Source organism: Pelodiscus sinensis, chromosome 1 (assembly GCF_049634645.1).
Source record: "Pelodiscus sinensis isolate JC-2024 chromosome 1, ASM4963464v1, whole genome shotgun sequence".
NCBI classification, from domain to species: domain Eukaryota; kingdom Metazoa; phylum Chordata; order Testudines; family Trionychidae; genus Pelodiscus; species Pelodiscus sinensis.
In genome coordinates, this window is record NC_134711.1 from 267,094,331 (window position 1) to 267,110,669 (window position 16,339).

The window sequence follows — 16,339 nt, forward strand, 5'->3', positions numbered from 1 at the left end:
AAGCGCCAAGTATACACTAAGGAAATTCCCCATCTGGATGTTCCAGATATGAATTTGGTACCTTTAAGTTGATGCTTGTGGTGTCCATATGGTGAAGTTGCAGTGTGGCACCCAAGTGCATGCTGCTAATCACTTTCAGCTATTGACAGTGTTATGGTAAGTGACATCATTAACCCTTCAGGTCTGTTGTAAATGGGATATAACTGCTACTGATCAGATCAGAGGGAGTGATCAAAAGCTCACTGAAATGGATGGAAAGACTCTTGTTATCTTCAGTGTGATTTGGATTAGGCCTGAAATAATAGAGTCTGACTTCACTGAATGAATTACACATCATAGATTCACAGATCCCAAGGCCAGAACAGATCATAGTGATTATCTAGTCTGGCTTTTGGTATAACACATTCGTTCATGAGCTCTGTGCTAGAACCCTGAACCCTTAATCACATAAATAGTACAAATGACTATATATAAGGTTTGGCAAGACTGAGCCCTTTAATACCTACTGATTTATAACACATTCAGCAATTCTGTGACATACATGTAACTATTAACAGTGAGTAGCAAAGCATTTTAAATGTAAAAATTACAGTAAATATTCAATACATTTGAAGTCATTAACAGGATAGATAGAATTTTAAACTCTACATATATAGTCAGACTAAATATAGAAAAATCAGTCCTTCCTTGACTTGCCTGCCGCAACCAGGCTTTTCCTTTTCCACTAAAATAACTAATAATATCCCAACCCCCTCCAAAAAAAAAAAGAAAAGGGATATGACTACCTCTGTCCATGTTGGTCCTATAATTTAAAACCAGCATTCTGAACTCTTGCAGAAGCAATAGAACCCAAAACTAAGCTCTGGGCAGGAAACTAAGTAGAATAAAAACTGATTTGTAAATATTTGGGTTTGAAATGTATTTATACTTTGAAAACTGAACAGACTCCTATTTCATGCACCTAACTGCATGCTTATAATGTATTTATTTTAGTTAGTATGTATTTTAACTAACCTAGGACCAGCAAGGAAGTCATGATTGTGGAACAAAAAACAGCACTGACCCCAGAAGGAAAGGTCACCAACAATGGAGCAGAGGCTGTGATGCAAGATGTAGGAGCCACAACTTTGAAGAAAGCACAAGCCAAAGACCAAATATTTTCCCAGATTGGGCACTAGAAAGAAGAAAGAAGAGGCAGACACAGGCATATACCATATAAAAAAAGCTTCGCCTGATTTTACACCTAGAGCAAGGGTTACTGGTTAGGCACTCCAAGGACAGTAGAGAATATGGGCCCTTTTTACTCAGGAAAAGGTCCCAAAGACATGAGTCCTTGAGATGCTGACGGGGCACATGAAGTAGCTGGGGGCACATTTAGGAAACTTCTCCAAAGGGTTCAAAATTGGTATGCTGCTCCAGGTGGCACTGCTCTGTTAAGCACTAGACAAAGTCTTGTTATACCTGTGGGTGCATAAAGCAGCTCATACTATACCCAGAACACCCATGGCTATCAACCAGACAAGCTGCCCTCCAAAGGGAGTGGTTATGATATTTTGGGACCTCTGTCACAGAAAGGTAGTCGATACATCCACATGAAAACAGAGTACTTCTCCACGTGAGGAGAAGCTCATCCACTGCCTGACCAAGAAGCATAAATAGTTGCTAAAGTATTTGCTGTTCACTTTGTCTTCCAATACAACACACCTTGCTCCTTGAACACTGACCAATGCTAAGGCTACACTACAAGCTTTTTCTGGAAAAGGAAATGCAAATGGAGCACTCATTTGCATATGTCACACTCTCATTTGCATTTTCTCTTCCGATCCTTTTTGAGCAAAAAAGCGCCTTGTAGATGTCACCTTTTTGCTCAAAAACCCCCTTTTGCACAAGAGCCCTCATTTTTTGAGGAAGAAGGGCTCTTGCACAAAAGGGGATTTTTGCACAAAAAGGCGCCATCTACACAACACTTTTTTGCACAAAAACCTCTTCCACAAAAAGGATCGGAAGAGAAAATGCAAATGAGAGTGTGACATATGCAAATGAGCGCTCCATTTGCATTTCTTCTTTTGGAAAAAGCTTATAGCCGTAGCCCAAGGGTGAAACTTTGAGTCAGTTTTTCCAAGAGGTATGGGGCCTGCTCAAGACAGGTAGATGAGCTGGTGGAGCTTCTGAACTACACACTAACAGCTGTTGTCATTCTTTGTAGATGCCAATCAACATAACTTGGACAGCTTGCTTTCCTGTGTCATGAATGCCGGCAGGAGTAGTGTGCAGTCATCCACAGAATACACACTACATATGGTGATGTTTGGGTGACTAGTCTCCCAGTAGAATTGGCGGATAAGCAGATGTGATAGAAGGGTATGCTAATCCCACAGATTACCTAACACTGTTGGCAGCATTTGCAGCACTCTCTGCCAAGCACTAAAGCATTAACAACATAGGGCCACCCAAAAGGAACACTATGATTTAATAACACCTGTCCAGATGTACCAGGAGGGCGATCACAGAAAAAAGAGGGGTTTGAGTGCTAAATTGCAACAGAAGTACAAGAGCCCACACAGGATGATCAACCAGGTGCACTGTGAACTATCCCCTCTCCTGGGGAATGGGAAAGGGAACAGATTTATCATACACTACAACCGGCTAAATCTTTGCCTGGGTCCTGAGCAAATAAGACCATCTTATTATGGTTAAGAGAACCCCAATAAGTGAAGAGGTCAAGTCCCAAGGCATCAAAAAGGACCAGGATAAGCTGGTCATTGGCCTATGTATTATCAAACATGGCCAAATCCTGATATGACAGATCCGAGCTACACTGCAATTGGTCCCTTGCATCTTAGGGATTTGAACGAGAGCATTACTGAGCAGGCCTACTAATCACAAAAGCTTCAGGCTTCTGCTATATAGACAAGGGTCTTCTTCATGATGTAGGTTGATACAGCCACAGGACAGGTCTGCTTGTGGAATCTTGTGAAATCAAGTGGCATAGGTAGGAAATGAACACAGGTTTTCTGAGGCCTAGAAAACCTGTGTTCTTTTTCTACCTCTGCCACTTGCCCCTTGACCTTGGGCAAGGCATTTCCCCCCAGGTAGCTTAGTTTCCCCATTTCTAAAATTGGGATCGCTTGATGGTTACCTATTCTGTTTGTTCCTTCTGGGGCACCTGTCATTGGCAGCTGTCAGAAGACAGGATACTGGGCTAGTTGGACCTTTGGTCTGACCCAGTATGGCCATTCTTATGCTTTATGTGACAATGATATTGATGACAGCAAGCATTTCCTTTGTGATGTACTGGCACACAGTGATCCACAACAGCCAGGTATTATTAGCTGGTTACCATCCATCCTGTGCACTGAAGAAGGCAGGGGTCCTGTAGAAAAATTGAGAGAGATCATGTAATTAAAGACTGTATTGTAACACATGTGTCCAAAGAGGCCAAATTAAGATTGCACGGGCTACCTTAATTCTGTTATTTCCTAATTTTTGAGCACCTGACTTAATAACTAATTAATGTTCTTTTAACATAGGCAGTGTATGTCATTAAGTTATACAGTGTATTTAACAGCAGAAATAGTAACTGAATAACCAAATAAATGTTTCTGTGAAAAATTTATCTTCTGAATTCCCAAGAATGTTCCCTTCTGATGTTTGGATGTGAGGGCAAAGAGCAGAAAACATCCCTCCTACTCAACCACCATCAAAAGCCCCATTAAATGCCACAATTGGAGTGTAACAATCATGGCTAATATTACGCTAGCCCAACAGCTTGGCTACATCTTACCACTGCTAGACTGGCATGATTTTCCGGAAATGCTTTTAACGGAAAAGTTTTCCATTAAAAGCATTTTCGGAACAGAGCATCTAGATTGGCACGGACGCTTTTCTGCAAAAGCACTTTTTGCGGAAAAGCGTCCATGCCAATCTAGATATGCTTTTCCGCAAAAAAGCCCCGATCGCCATTTTCGTGATCAGGGATTTTTTGCGGAAAACAAATCTGGGCTGTCTACACTGGCCCTTTTGCACAAAAGGACTTTTGCCTGAATGGGAGCAGCATAGTATTTCCGCAATAACACTGACAATCTTACATGAGATCGTCAGTGCTTTTGCGGAAATTCAAGCGGCCAGTGTAGACAGCTGGCAAGTTTTTTCGGAAAAGCGGCTGATTTTCTGGAAAAACTGGCCAGTCTAGTCACAGCCCTTGGGTAAAGTGTGGAACCTTGACATGAGAGGGCAACATCTCACTAGAAAGGATAGTAGCCAGCACTTGGAAAATGCTGTCATGTTTTAAGTAGCACCTTCCTTTCCTCAGTTTGCAGCATTTTACTAATTTCCTACAAAGCAGCATTGCTAGAGATGTGAGACATCAGCTGCGAAGTATTTCTGTAGTGGTAAGGGCACATGGCTTATTATATAAAAGAGCATTTTTAAAGTACATTGTGGGGAATTGTTGGATTGCCTTGGCAAGGAAGATATTTGTGCAGGAGTGAGATTGCTGCAGAAGTATCTATAAGGAACCAATTAGCATAACTGAAGACTCCCCCCCAAAAAAATTATCATGCATCAAAAACTACTAAATTTTTGACATTAACAGATAAAAGAAAAGATCATGAGCCTAAACTTTAACATTCCTGGTTTTAGATAAAATGAGTGACATATTAAACTTACACAACTGAAAGAGTCCGCCTAGAGTGACATATTAAACTTTCGTGCATTTAGTTCCTTCTGCTCACTCTCGGCATGTCTACACTACAAAGTTAATTCGAACTAACAGCCGTTAGATCGAATTAACTTTAATAGGGGCTACATATGCAAACCGCTAGTTTGAATTTAAATCGAACTAGCGGAGCGCTTAATTTGAACTAGGTAAACCTCATTCTACGAGGAGTAACGCCTAGTTCGAATTAAGTAGTTCAAATTAAGGGCTGTGTAGCCACTTAATTCGAACTAGTGGGAGGCTAGCCCTTCCCAGGTTGCCCTGGTGGCCACTCTGGGCCAAACCAGGGAAACTCTTCTGCTCCCTTCTCGGCCCCAGAGCCCTTAAAGGGGCACAGTCTGGCTACAGTGCTCGTGCCAGTTGCAAGCCTGCCAGCACCCAGCCAGCAGACCCAGCACCTGGCACAGCATGAGCCAGCCACCCGCTGCCACCCAGCCCTCTGCTTTTCCCAGGACCAGGCTGGCAGCTCCCAGGAGCCCGCCCAGGACCACAAGAGGCGGGCGCCCACCTGGTCTAGTGCGGAGATCGTGGACCTCATCGAGGTTTGGGGGGAGGCCTCCAACATCCACAATCTCTGCATTAGGCACAGGAAAGCGGCCATCTAGGGATAGCTGCCAGCCTGGCCACCAAAGGCCACATGCGAACCCAGGAGCAGGTTTGCATGAAAATCAAGTTGGTCCAATGAGACCTCCAACCCTGAGCTTAGAACATAAGAACATAAGAATGGCCATACTGAGTCAGACCAAAGGTCCATCTAGCCCAGTAGCCTGTCTGCCAACAGCGGCCAGCACCAGGTACCCCGGAGGGGATAGACTGAAGACAATGACCAAGCAATTTGTCTCGTGCCATCCATCTCCAGCCTTCCACAAACAGAGGCCAGGGACACCATTCCTACCCCCTGGCTAATAGCACTCCATGGATCCAACCTCCATGAATTTATCTAACGTCTCTTTAAACTCTGTTATAGTTCTAGCCTTCACAGCCTCCTGTGGCAAGGAGTTCCACAGGTTGACTATGCGCTGTGTGAAGAAGAAATTTCTTTTATTAGTTTGAAGCCTGCTACCCATCAATTTAATTTCGTGTCCTCTAGTCCTTCTATTATGGGAACTAATGAAGAACTTTTCTTTATTCACCCTCTCCACACCACTCATGCTTTTATAGACCTCTATCATATCCCCCCTCAGTCTCCTCTTTTCTAAGCTGAAAAGTCCCAGTCTCTTTAGCCTCTCTTCATATGGGACCTGTTCCAAACCCCTAATCATTGTAGTTGCCCTTTTCTGAACCCTTTCCAAGGCCAAAATATCTTTGAGGTGAGGAGACCACATCTGTACACAGTACTGAAGATATGGCGTACCATAGTTTTATACTTCCCCTCCTCCTTCTTCCCCTGGCTTCCCCATTCCAGCTCCCTTCTCCCAGGTTTCCACCTCCCTTCTCCCACTCTCTCTCTTCCCCTCTCCCACCTCCTTTTCCCAGTCTCCCCAGAGGTTAATTCCCCCCCCCCCAGTTTTGTTAAATAAAGAGAGTTTCTATTTTTGAACACACATGTCCTTTATTTTTTACATCAGGAAGGGGGGCTAGGGAGGAGTAAGTGGAAGGAGGTGAGGGAGGAATGGGGCACGAGCCCCTGATGGGGAGAACTGGGGTGGCCCTGCAGGCTCCTCGAGGTGGAAGCCCTCCTGCAGGGCCTCCTGGATCCTGACAGCCCCCCGATTGACCCCCTCGGATGGCAGCCTGCGGCAAGTGCAGCCGGGCTGACGGCCGAGTGCTGTGATGTGCCAAGTGTGGGCACTCCAAGACAGGTCTTCTTTGCTGTCCTTCATTGAGTTAGACAAGCAAGTGGGGAACCCTGAGAACTGTCTGTCCGGATTGGGGGTCGGGTCCCTTTAAGCACAGCCCTTAGCTAGCCTGAGGCAGCAGCTCCACACACTAAGTCCTAACCTGATGCCCTGCCTGCACTGGTTCTGGCCAGCCTTAACTTCGGTTCAGGGTTCACTCAATGTGGACATGCTCAATGTGGAATTAGCAAAACACTAATTCGAATTAGTTTTTAGGTCTAGATGCACTAATTCGAATTAGCTTATTTAGAATTAACTAATTCGAATTAAGTTATTTCGAATTAGTGCTGTAGTGTAGACATACCCTCTCAAACACTTGGATATCGCAGCAGTCTTTTCTTTGGCTTAGCTGCACGGGGTGCAGATTCCTTTGAAGCTAGTTAGTGCCTTTCCAGGCATCAAATGTAGTGGGTGCTTTTACCTTTGAAAAGATTTTACAACTCTGAATACAGGTAGATATTCTCTTGTCTTGGTGTGGAAACTACTGATAGCAACATTGTACTTTCCCACTGCCTCACCTCAGGGCTTACTGCACTGCCCTTGCAGCAATTCATGCCTCTCTGGGTTTACGTTTAAGATTAATGCCATTGTAAGGGATACACAAAGCAATGCAAACAGTAAATCACACTTCAAAAGTTTACAGTTACATACCCTGTAACCTACACAATCACATTACCATAGCATCCAAGCACCTCACAAAGCTTCCAAACGTCTATGGGCTAGATAAGTATTAGCTTACATAGACAGACACAAGTAACTTACCCGTGGCCACAAAGAGTCTGTATCAGGCTTCAGAAATGAACCTAGATCTCTTCCTTCCACCATTGTTTCCTACAATTAATATTAACATGGACTGTCATAGAATCGTAGTAATGGAAAGCTGGAAAGAACCCTAGCAACCATCTAGATCTGACATACCTCTCTAGTGCCAGGAGGAGCCATTGCTCCCAGGGGGCATGACAATGGGACCAGCTGCACTTCACCCCTTCCCTTAGGTCCAGCACTGGGACTGAGGGCTAGCAGTTTGGGGCAGGCAGACTACTTACCTAGGCCGGTGTCAGGTATGGAAGTGAGCCTCAGAACTGCATGGAGAGGTGCTCTGGTGCCAATTCAAAGGGGCTTAGAGTTCCAGCCACCACCACTGCCGCAGTAGTGGTAGTGGTGAGAGCCCTGATCCTCTTTGAATCTCTGGAATCCATGGGGCAATTGCCCCCCTTGTCAGCAGGTCTGAGTCTGACACACAGGAGTGTTGATGGACTCCGTTGTATTTCCATGACCTGGAACACTGGGGTGTAGCAACAATTGATTAACATTTTGTAGATGTAAAGCACAATAAATATGCTCCATATTATTAATATTTACCAGAGCATAAGCTGGAAGTCTGACAATTTAGATATGAAGGTCAAAACGGAATTACAATATCAATAGAAAAGAGAGTTCCAGAGCCCCTGGAATCAAGAATCCTTTGGTGCCAGTAGGAATACAAGGAAACCCATCTGCGGGGCTCTGCAATGAACTCTTTATTTATGCTTGACAGATCTTTAAAAAAAAAAGGAAACTGTAGGAGTTTGTAGATAGTTATAAGGTAAGAACAGCAGATGTGTACAGAGCTTTACTCCTGGGAGTCTGATTGCAACGTTGGCTATCCTTCTATAGGAACTGGAAACAGTTACTCGTGGGGTTTGATTTAATTGTCAACGATGCATTCCTAAACCTGGTACTTTCTGCAATCAAGTGTTAACAATACATAAATAAGTGCTGTCATGAAACAAAGGTAGATCCAAATAGAACACCACTGAAGGAAGTGAGATGGAACAAATAAATATCTGCTACATTTTCTGCAAAATAGGCTAAATAAAGTGTTTGACAGAAAAGGTACATTAGTGATATTTCTTCATTTAACAAAATTTGAGGCCATACCTCTATGACTCTAACAGCATTTCTGTGAAGAAGGGCCAGGGACTATTTGACGTTTGATAGTAAATTTCAGCTGGCATGGCCAATTCAGTATGCCACAGTGCACTGTCATAATTCATATCTAAAATGTGTGAGGTAAGATATCAATGGAAAGCTAATAACATACAGATCATTAATACTATTGTATGATACATGTATATAGGACAAATACAAAATTACAAACATATTGGAAATTATGTTATGAAAGGGTGTTTGCCAGAGGGGGTTAAAGTTACCCTACCTTAGACAAAGGAATGTGGGGTTCTTTCACCTTGCTGGTACTTCCAAGGGATGGTTACAAGACAGTGGAAAAGCACATTGCATAGAAGGTAAACAAGACCAGCAAGCCAATAAAAGGAGGAGATAACCACTCCGCATCAAGACAAGAGAGGGGGATTACAGGAAACAGATGAATTTGCATTTTAGCACACACCGGCCAGGGGAAGAAAGAACTCCATGTTGCCCTTCTCACAGGAGGGGGTAATTTTCAGAAGAATCCATTTCAAAGGTTCCCTGGACTACACAAGAAAGGGGCAAAGAACCATAAGGTATCTTTCAGGTAGAAAAACAAAGGATCCAAGCCCTTTGGAAGTTTTGGGGGGAAAACTTGAACAGAGGGGTAGTCAACCATCTTGCTGGAAGGTACATAGGTAAGGAGACAACCTTGAACAAAGGCTGTAGCATGTTGTGTTAAATCTTAGCCAATAGAAAGTGGTTTTCATTTTTGATTTGCACATATCTACTTCTTACTCTCCTTTATACTTGAAGTTGCTTCAAATCTTATATCCTTTTGTTAATGAATACTATTATTGGTCCAGGAGAGGGCTGGATGTAGCAGAGTCCATGGTTTTGGGAAAATTCAGGACTGCTGGTCCTGTTCGGGTCATCTTGCCAGGTTAACAAAGGTTGGTGGAAGCTAGAGCAAGGCAGTGGTGTAACAAGCAGGTGGCTGTAAGCAGAGCTGCTCAGTCAGAGCTGCTTATCTCAGACACTTGGGGCATGTTTGTACACTGGCTGGAGGCAGCAGAGCAGTTTGTGGCATTCAAAGCTGCAGGGCAAAGCAGTGACACTAAGCGTCACTGTTTTGGGTTGTGCCCCAGAACATGACAACCTCCATTGTGTTTAAACAGCAGTTGCTGGAATCCAGAAAAAAAACAAAAACAGAAAAAAGTTCCCGTCTGTGGTCAGTTATCAGTTTCGAAAGCAAAAAAATAAGCCATGCTTTATACACTTTATAATAGGTCCTAGTGAGCCAAATCATACATAATAGCCAGAAACTTAAAGTTTTTGCTTTTTCAGTGCCCAAATCACTCCTGCTGCACAGAATGTTAATAGGGACAATATTTCCTAATTACCATTTAATAGACAATAGGTAATACAGTGATTATTATTTTCCCTCTTTCTACTCATGTGAGTTATCATTTCTCTCCTTATTTCTCGCCTCTCCTTACCATCTTTGTCTTATTGTTCCCCTAATTTTCTCTCCTTTTTTCTATCATCTTCATGATTTCCCCTGCCCCTTCCTGCGTCTGTTCCCTTCTCTCTTTCCTTAGTGCTCTCTTAGGCTACATCTACACTGCAGCACTATTTTGGGATACAGTAGGTATCTTGAAATAGCTATCCCACATTTTAACAACAAACCCGTTATTTTGAAATATAATGGGCTTGCTATTCTGAGGAGTAAGGGACGTTTTGGAATAGTGGGTTATTTCAAAATTTGGCACGTATAGACAGTGCCAAATTACAAAATAAGCTATTTTAAAATTGACTCAAAATAAGCTATGCAATTTGCATAGCTCAAATTGAATAGCTTATTTTGAGCTATGGGTGCAGTGTAGATGTAGCCTTAATGGTTTCTTTCCCATTCTTTAGCTTCTTCCACAGCCTAGTTTCTGGTTTACTCCTCTTCCTATACCGCATGCTCATTTCCACATACTCTCCACTGGTCTCTGAACGCTGCTCACCCTTGTGCTGAGCTCTGCAGCCCCCAACTGTTTATTTGTCTTCTTATTTGTGCTGGATTCTAAATGCAGGCTGGTTCTTTTTTGAACAAGATTCACTTATACGTGGTAATAAGATCTCTATGTAGAACCTTGCTTTGCCTTCAGCTACTGTTGCTTATTATTTAGATTTCCCTTACCAAAAAATAGACAGAAACTGGGGGAAATTAATGGAATGTAACATAATAACCTAAGAAATTATAGTGAAGAGCAATTTGTGCTCCATAAAATATTTGAATCATAGAACCATAAAGTTAGAAGCAACTTCAATGGTCATCTAGTTCAACCTTCTTCCAGGACTCAGGGATTTGGTGGTGCACATTTTGGTGGTAGTATCCACTGCCACAGATTTCCCATGTGTAACTAGCACTTCTAGAGCAGGGCCACAAGCACAGACTGGTAGCATTGGTTCACATTATCATGTTGACCTGGGATGACCAGCAGTGGATCCAGAACTTTGACATGAAGAAGCACATTTTCCTGATCCTGTGGACAAGCAGCTTGCACCTACCCTCCATTGTCAGTACACATATGGGATAGAAGTCAGACATGTCCAGTAGGGTATGTCTACACTACAAAGTTAATTCGAACTAACAGACGTTAGTTCGAATTAACTTTGATAGGCGCTACACTAGCGCTCCGCTCGTTTGAACTTAATTCGAACTAGCGGCGCGCTTAATTCAAACTAGGTAAACCTCATTTTTCGAGGACTAAGCCTAGTTCGAATTAGCTAGTTTGAATTAAGGGCTGTGTAGCCACTTATTTCGAACTAGTGGGAGGCTAGCCCTTCCCAGGTTCCCCTGGTGGCCACTCTGGCCAACACCAGGGAAACTCTTCTGCCCCCCTCCCAGCCCCGGAGCCCTTAAAGGGGCACGGGATGGCTACAGTGTTTGTGCCAGTTGCAAGCCTGCCAACACCCAGCCAGCAGACCCTGCACCTGGCACAAGATGAGCCAGGCACCTGCTGCCACCCAGCCCTCCCCCTCTTCCTGGTACCAGGCTGGCGGCTCCCAGGAGCCTGCCCGGGGCCGCAAGAGGCGGGCGCCCGTTTGCTCAAGTGCAGAGATCGTGGAGCTCATCGAAGTTTGGGGGGAAGCCTCCAATGTCCACGATCTCCGCACTAGCCACAGGAACGCGGCTGTCTACGGCCACATGGCTGAGAGCCTGGCCGCCAGAGGCCACCAGCGGACCTGGGAGCAGGTCCGCTACAAAATTAAGGACCTGCGGCAGGCCTACTCCCGGGCCTGCCAGCCAGGGGCCAACCCGGAGGCATGCCCCCACTTTCAGGCCCTGGACTGCATCCTGGGGGCTCACGCCGTCCCTGCCCCCCGGGTGGTGATCAACCCCGGGGTAGAGGGCCCCGTCCCGGACACGGAGGAGGAGGACGCCGAGAGCCAGGAGCCTGCCGGGAGCCTGCCCAGGACCCAGGACCCCTGGGGAACCCCACAAACCACATCACCTGTGTTGTCCGAGGCCGGGGTGGGCTCCACATGTGAGTACCATCATGCTCCCCTTATGTGTACGGGGTGTGGGAGGAGAGGGAGCCCAGGGACCGTGCGCCTGGGCCTTGCCCACCATGTAGCAGCAGCTGAATGTCATGCAGGGGCCTTGGCCTTGCAGTGGGGGGCTGGGTTTCACCCACCTTGTCCCCAGGGAGAATTGACCGCTGCTCTTGTTTCACCACAGCCGCAGCACCTGGGACTGCAGGGTGCACCACCCCGCCTGCAACAGCCACCCTCACCGAGGCCAGCAGGCGTGCCAGGAATGAGGAGGAGTACCAGCGGCGGCACCTCCGGTTCCTGGAGCACCAGCTCTGCACCCAGGACCACTGGGTCCAGGAGGACCTTTGGCTGCACCAGCGGAGCTTGGAGGCACTGGAGGAGTAGGGCCGTGCCCTCAGAGGCCACCTCCAGACCCTGGTCGACCAGTTCCTGCCTCCTCCTGCTCCAGCTCCTGCGGCTGCCCCAGCTCTCGCTCTTCCTCCTGCCTCTGCTGCCCCTGCTCCCCCTCCCGCCTCCTCCGCACCCCCCGTCCCTCCTGCCCCAACCTCCACACTCAGGGTATGTCTACAATACCCCCCTAGTTCGAACTGGGGAGGGGGGGTAATGTAGTCATACGGAGTTGCAAATGAAGCCCGGGATTTGAATTTCCCGGGCTTCATTTGCATAAAGCCGGCCGGCGCCATTTTTAAATGCCGGCTAGGTCGGACCCCGTGCCACGCGGCTACACGTGGCATGGACTAGCTAGTTCGGATTAGGCTTCCTAACAATTATAATTGTTATAAATAGAGCCTGTTTCAACTCTAATGCTAGGAGATTCCACATACTCTCCACTGCCATGGTTTTTGAAATCATTCCCTGAGTCCAGAGGCCTTCTGTGCACTGCACAATGATTGATAGGTAAAAGAAAAATCTTTTCACTTGAAGTGGACTTTTGAAACTTTAGAAACTACTGAACTTCAGGACTGTGGAACCAGAAAGTATTCCTGTCATTTCTGGGGCAGGATCTCACAAGGAAAATCAGGAATGCCTTGTGAACCTAGATGATGGGTTTGCAAGGTGAGATGAATAAGAGATAAATGGAGTACTACAGTTGTCCCACACTTTCTGGGGTTCCTGCAGCCTGTGAATTAAATACAGTTTGTTTTGATTTGCAAAAAGACATTTATATGATATATATTTAAATAACAATTAAAGCACCTTATAAGTAGACCAGCTGCCAGCAGAAGCTAAATACAAAACAAAAAAAACCAAAAAAACAACGACCCCACCATCAACTGCAGAACAAACAACAGAAGCAACAAAAGTCCGAAATTGCCAACCAACATATATAGAGTAACTATTGCAGTCTCTCTGGTAATGGAATTGTGTGTCCTCTGCTCATCTATTTTCCTTGTCCCCTTGTCCACTTTGCACATGTGGGTAGACGGGGTGGGCTTGTCTTGGGTATATCTGACTGTTCTATGAACTGTTCATTACTTGGGTTGTAGGCCAGTCAACCCCAAAATTATCCATTGGCTGCAGGACATGGTACTGTGCTGGGGAACATTGGTCTTACATGGTAGCTGGAATTTCAGGTGGCAGTGGAACAAGTACTAGGGCCTGTAGCCTGGTGACTACAAGAGTGAGGGACTGCTCAAAAATTTATTTTTGTATCCTATGTCCTTCCCCTTCAAATTTCCAGGAACTGAGCAACCATTCTCTCCTCAAACTGGGTTGTCTCCTTGTTCCTCTACAAATTCCTCTCTGACCTCTCTCTCTAGAATTCCAGCTGCTCATGCACTTTGACCAAAGTGCATTTCATTCCTGACTTTCTTCCTTCTCCCACATAGGCTGAGTGGCCACTCCCTCAGTCTTCTGGTTCTTTTCTTCAACTGACTGTCATCTAGACAGTAAAGGTGTTTGGTTTAAAAACAAGTCAGAGCCCAAAATTTGCTATGCTGTATAGATGCAACCTTGAAGTCAATGAGTGTCTTTCAACTGATTCCAATTGGCTTTAGATCAGCATTTCCCTCCCTGTTTCCTATGGGATTTTTTATTGAGGTACGTTAACATGTTTTATTTTGTGAAGTGGTGAGGTGTGACTGCATGATGAATTCACAGATACTATTTTTATGGATGACGTCATTCATGCTATATGTGTTAAGTATTTCCCCCACTTACAATACCAAAAACAAAACCCAGACAAAAGTATGTCAGAGCTCTGCCAGAGCATTCGATAATCCTCAGGAACTTTTACAAGCTGTTTGAGCATTCTGCATATTCTTCTGACCTTTCCTTGTCACAAACAGCAGCTGCATTATTACATCCATGCTGACAGCTTCAGTCCGCTTTTTACAGCTGCTGTCATTTTGCCAACAGCTTTCCATAATTCTTCAAAGAAATGCCTCATTTTAAAACCAAATTACTACAGTTGGTCCAAAGTTAGTTCTTTGAGCTCATTCAAGGTCTGGTGTGTGAATTGGAGATGGAGGGAATGTAGAACCATGGATAGCCTAAATTATTTCCCAAAATCATTATGGCTATGTCTAGACTGCATCCCTCTTCCGTAAAAAGGGATGCAAATTAGACACATCGCAATTGCAAATAAAGCGGGGATTTAAATCCCCCCCGCTTCATTTGCATAAACATGGCTGCCGCTTTTTTCCGGCTTGGAGCTTTGCCGGAAAAAAGCACCAGTCTAGATGGGGATCTTTTGGAAAATAAAGCCTTTTCTGAAAGATCCCTTATTCCTCTTAAAATAAGGAATAAGGGATCTTTCGGAAAAGGCTTTATTTTCCGAAAGATCCGCTTCTAGACTGGTGCTTTTTTCCGGCAAAGCTCCGAGCTGGAAAAAAGCGGCAGCCATGTTTATGCAAATGAAGCAGGGGGGATTTAAATCCCCGCTTCATTTGCAATTGCGATGTGTCTAATTTGCATCCCTTTTGCGGAAAAGGGATGCAGTCTAGACACAGCCTGTAGGTGCATCTACACTGCAGGTCTTAACTTGAATTAAGCTATGCAAATTGAGCTAAGTCAATTGCATGGCTTATTTTGAAATAGCTTACTTCGAGTTTTGGTGCTGTCTACACAGAGCTTATTTCAAAATAGAACACTCTTCCTCTGACTCCCCTTACTCCTCGTACAATGAGGGTTACAGGAGTCAGAGTAAGAAGTCCTCCAGTTTGATGGTATTTTGACATTTTGAAATAACTGCCTGCTGTGTAGACATGGACTAAGTTAGCTCGAAATAATGCTAGTTATTTCGAAATAATGTTGCTGTGTAGACATACTTTATATTTAGCTAGAAATAAGGTAATAGAGCAGAAAAGTGGTCAAATTTTACAGAGATACAAAGCACTCACATTCTGTAACTAATTGTATATAACAAGAATGGGTAGAAGCACCATCTATAAGATTGCTTAACACTTAACTAAAGTCATAGAGAGAATGAAAGCAATCTGAAGCACACTGCCCCACCACTGAATATTTCAGCCCAAACAACTAAAACCTGGCAGAGTTATAAGCAACTGAATAAGGGTCTTTCAATAGGAAGCATTAGGGCAACTTCAATAGTCTAAATACAAATAATCTAATACAATTATAGAAGTGTTAAAGCTCAGGCAAAATAATGGTCAAAACCACTAGGTTTATGTGAAAGCAACAAAGCAAAAAGAGAATCTGTGATCTGGTCATTTCTGAGCTCAGGGGAAACCACCACCCGGTTTCTAGTCAAGTGTAAGAAAACAAAAAGTCTTTTATTTAAGAAATCAGCCCATCAGGCTGGTCACCATCTGCTACAGACTTACTCAACACCAGCAAATATGCCACTGAACACATCAGACAATAGACACACAACAAGTTTCCCTTTCTTCAGAATGGTCTTGGCAGGCAGCTGTCTCCCAAGCTACTGCTGCCCCTAGCCAGGCCTCCCTCAAAGAATGGAGCTGGAGATTCATTTTTGTAACATGGCATTCCACATGCTCTATGAAAATAAGTTCATGACATGAATATGACATAGCTGAGATATTCTTTAGCGAAGATGGCTCGTGTAAGATATCACTGGAAGGCTGTGTCTAGACTGGCAAGTTTTTCCACAAAAGCATCTGCTTTTGCAGAAAAACTTGCCAGCTGTCTACACTGGCCGCTTGAATTTCCGCAAGAACACTGACGATCTCATGTAAGAAATCAGTGCTTCTTGCGGAAATACTATTCTGTTCCTGTTCGGGCAAAAGTCCTTTTGAGCAAAAGCTTTTGCGCAAAAGGGCCAGTGTAGACAGCTCAGATTTGTTTTGCACAAAACAGCCCTGATCGCGAAACTGGCGATCGGGGCTTTTTTGTGCAAAAGTGC

At 44.6% G+C, this 16,339-nt stretch overlaps 1 long non-coding RNA gene across 1 annotated transcript in view; it reads right to left on the reverse strand.

The window, feature by feature from the left end:
• Positions 1 to 2,647: 2,647 nt before the first annotated feature.
• The window catches only part of LOC142826468 (uncharacterized), a 150,839-nt gene continuing 137,147 nt past the window's right edge, over positions 2,648 to 16,339 (reverse strand). The window contains exons 2-3 of the long non-coding RNA XR_012900610.1: positions 7,318 to 7,386; positions 2,648 to 3,373 (exon numbers count right to left, since the gene is read on the reverse strand). This is a non-coding gene — a long non-coding RNA (uncharacterized LOC142826468). The remainder of the gene's footprint in view (positions 3,374 to 7,317; positions 7,387 to 16,339) is intronic.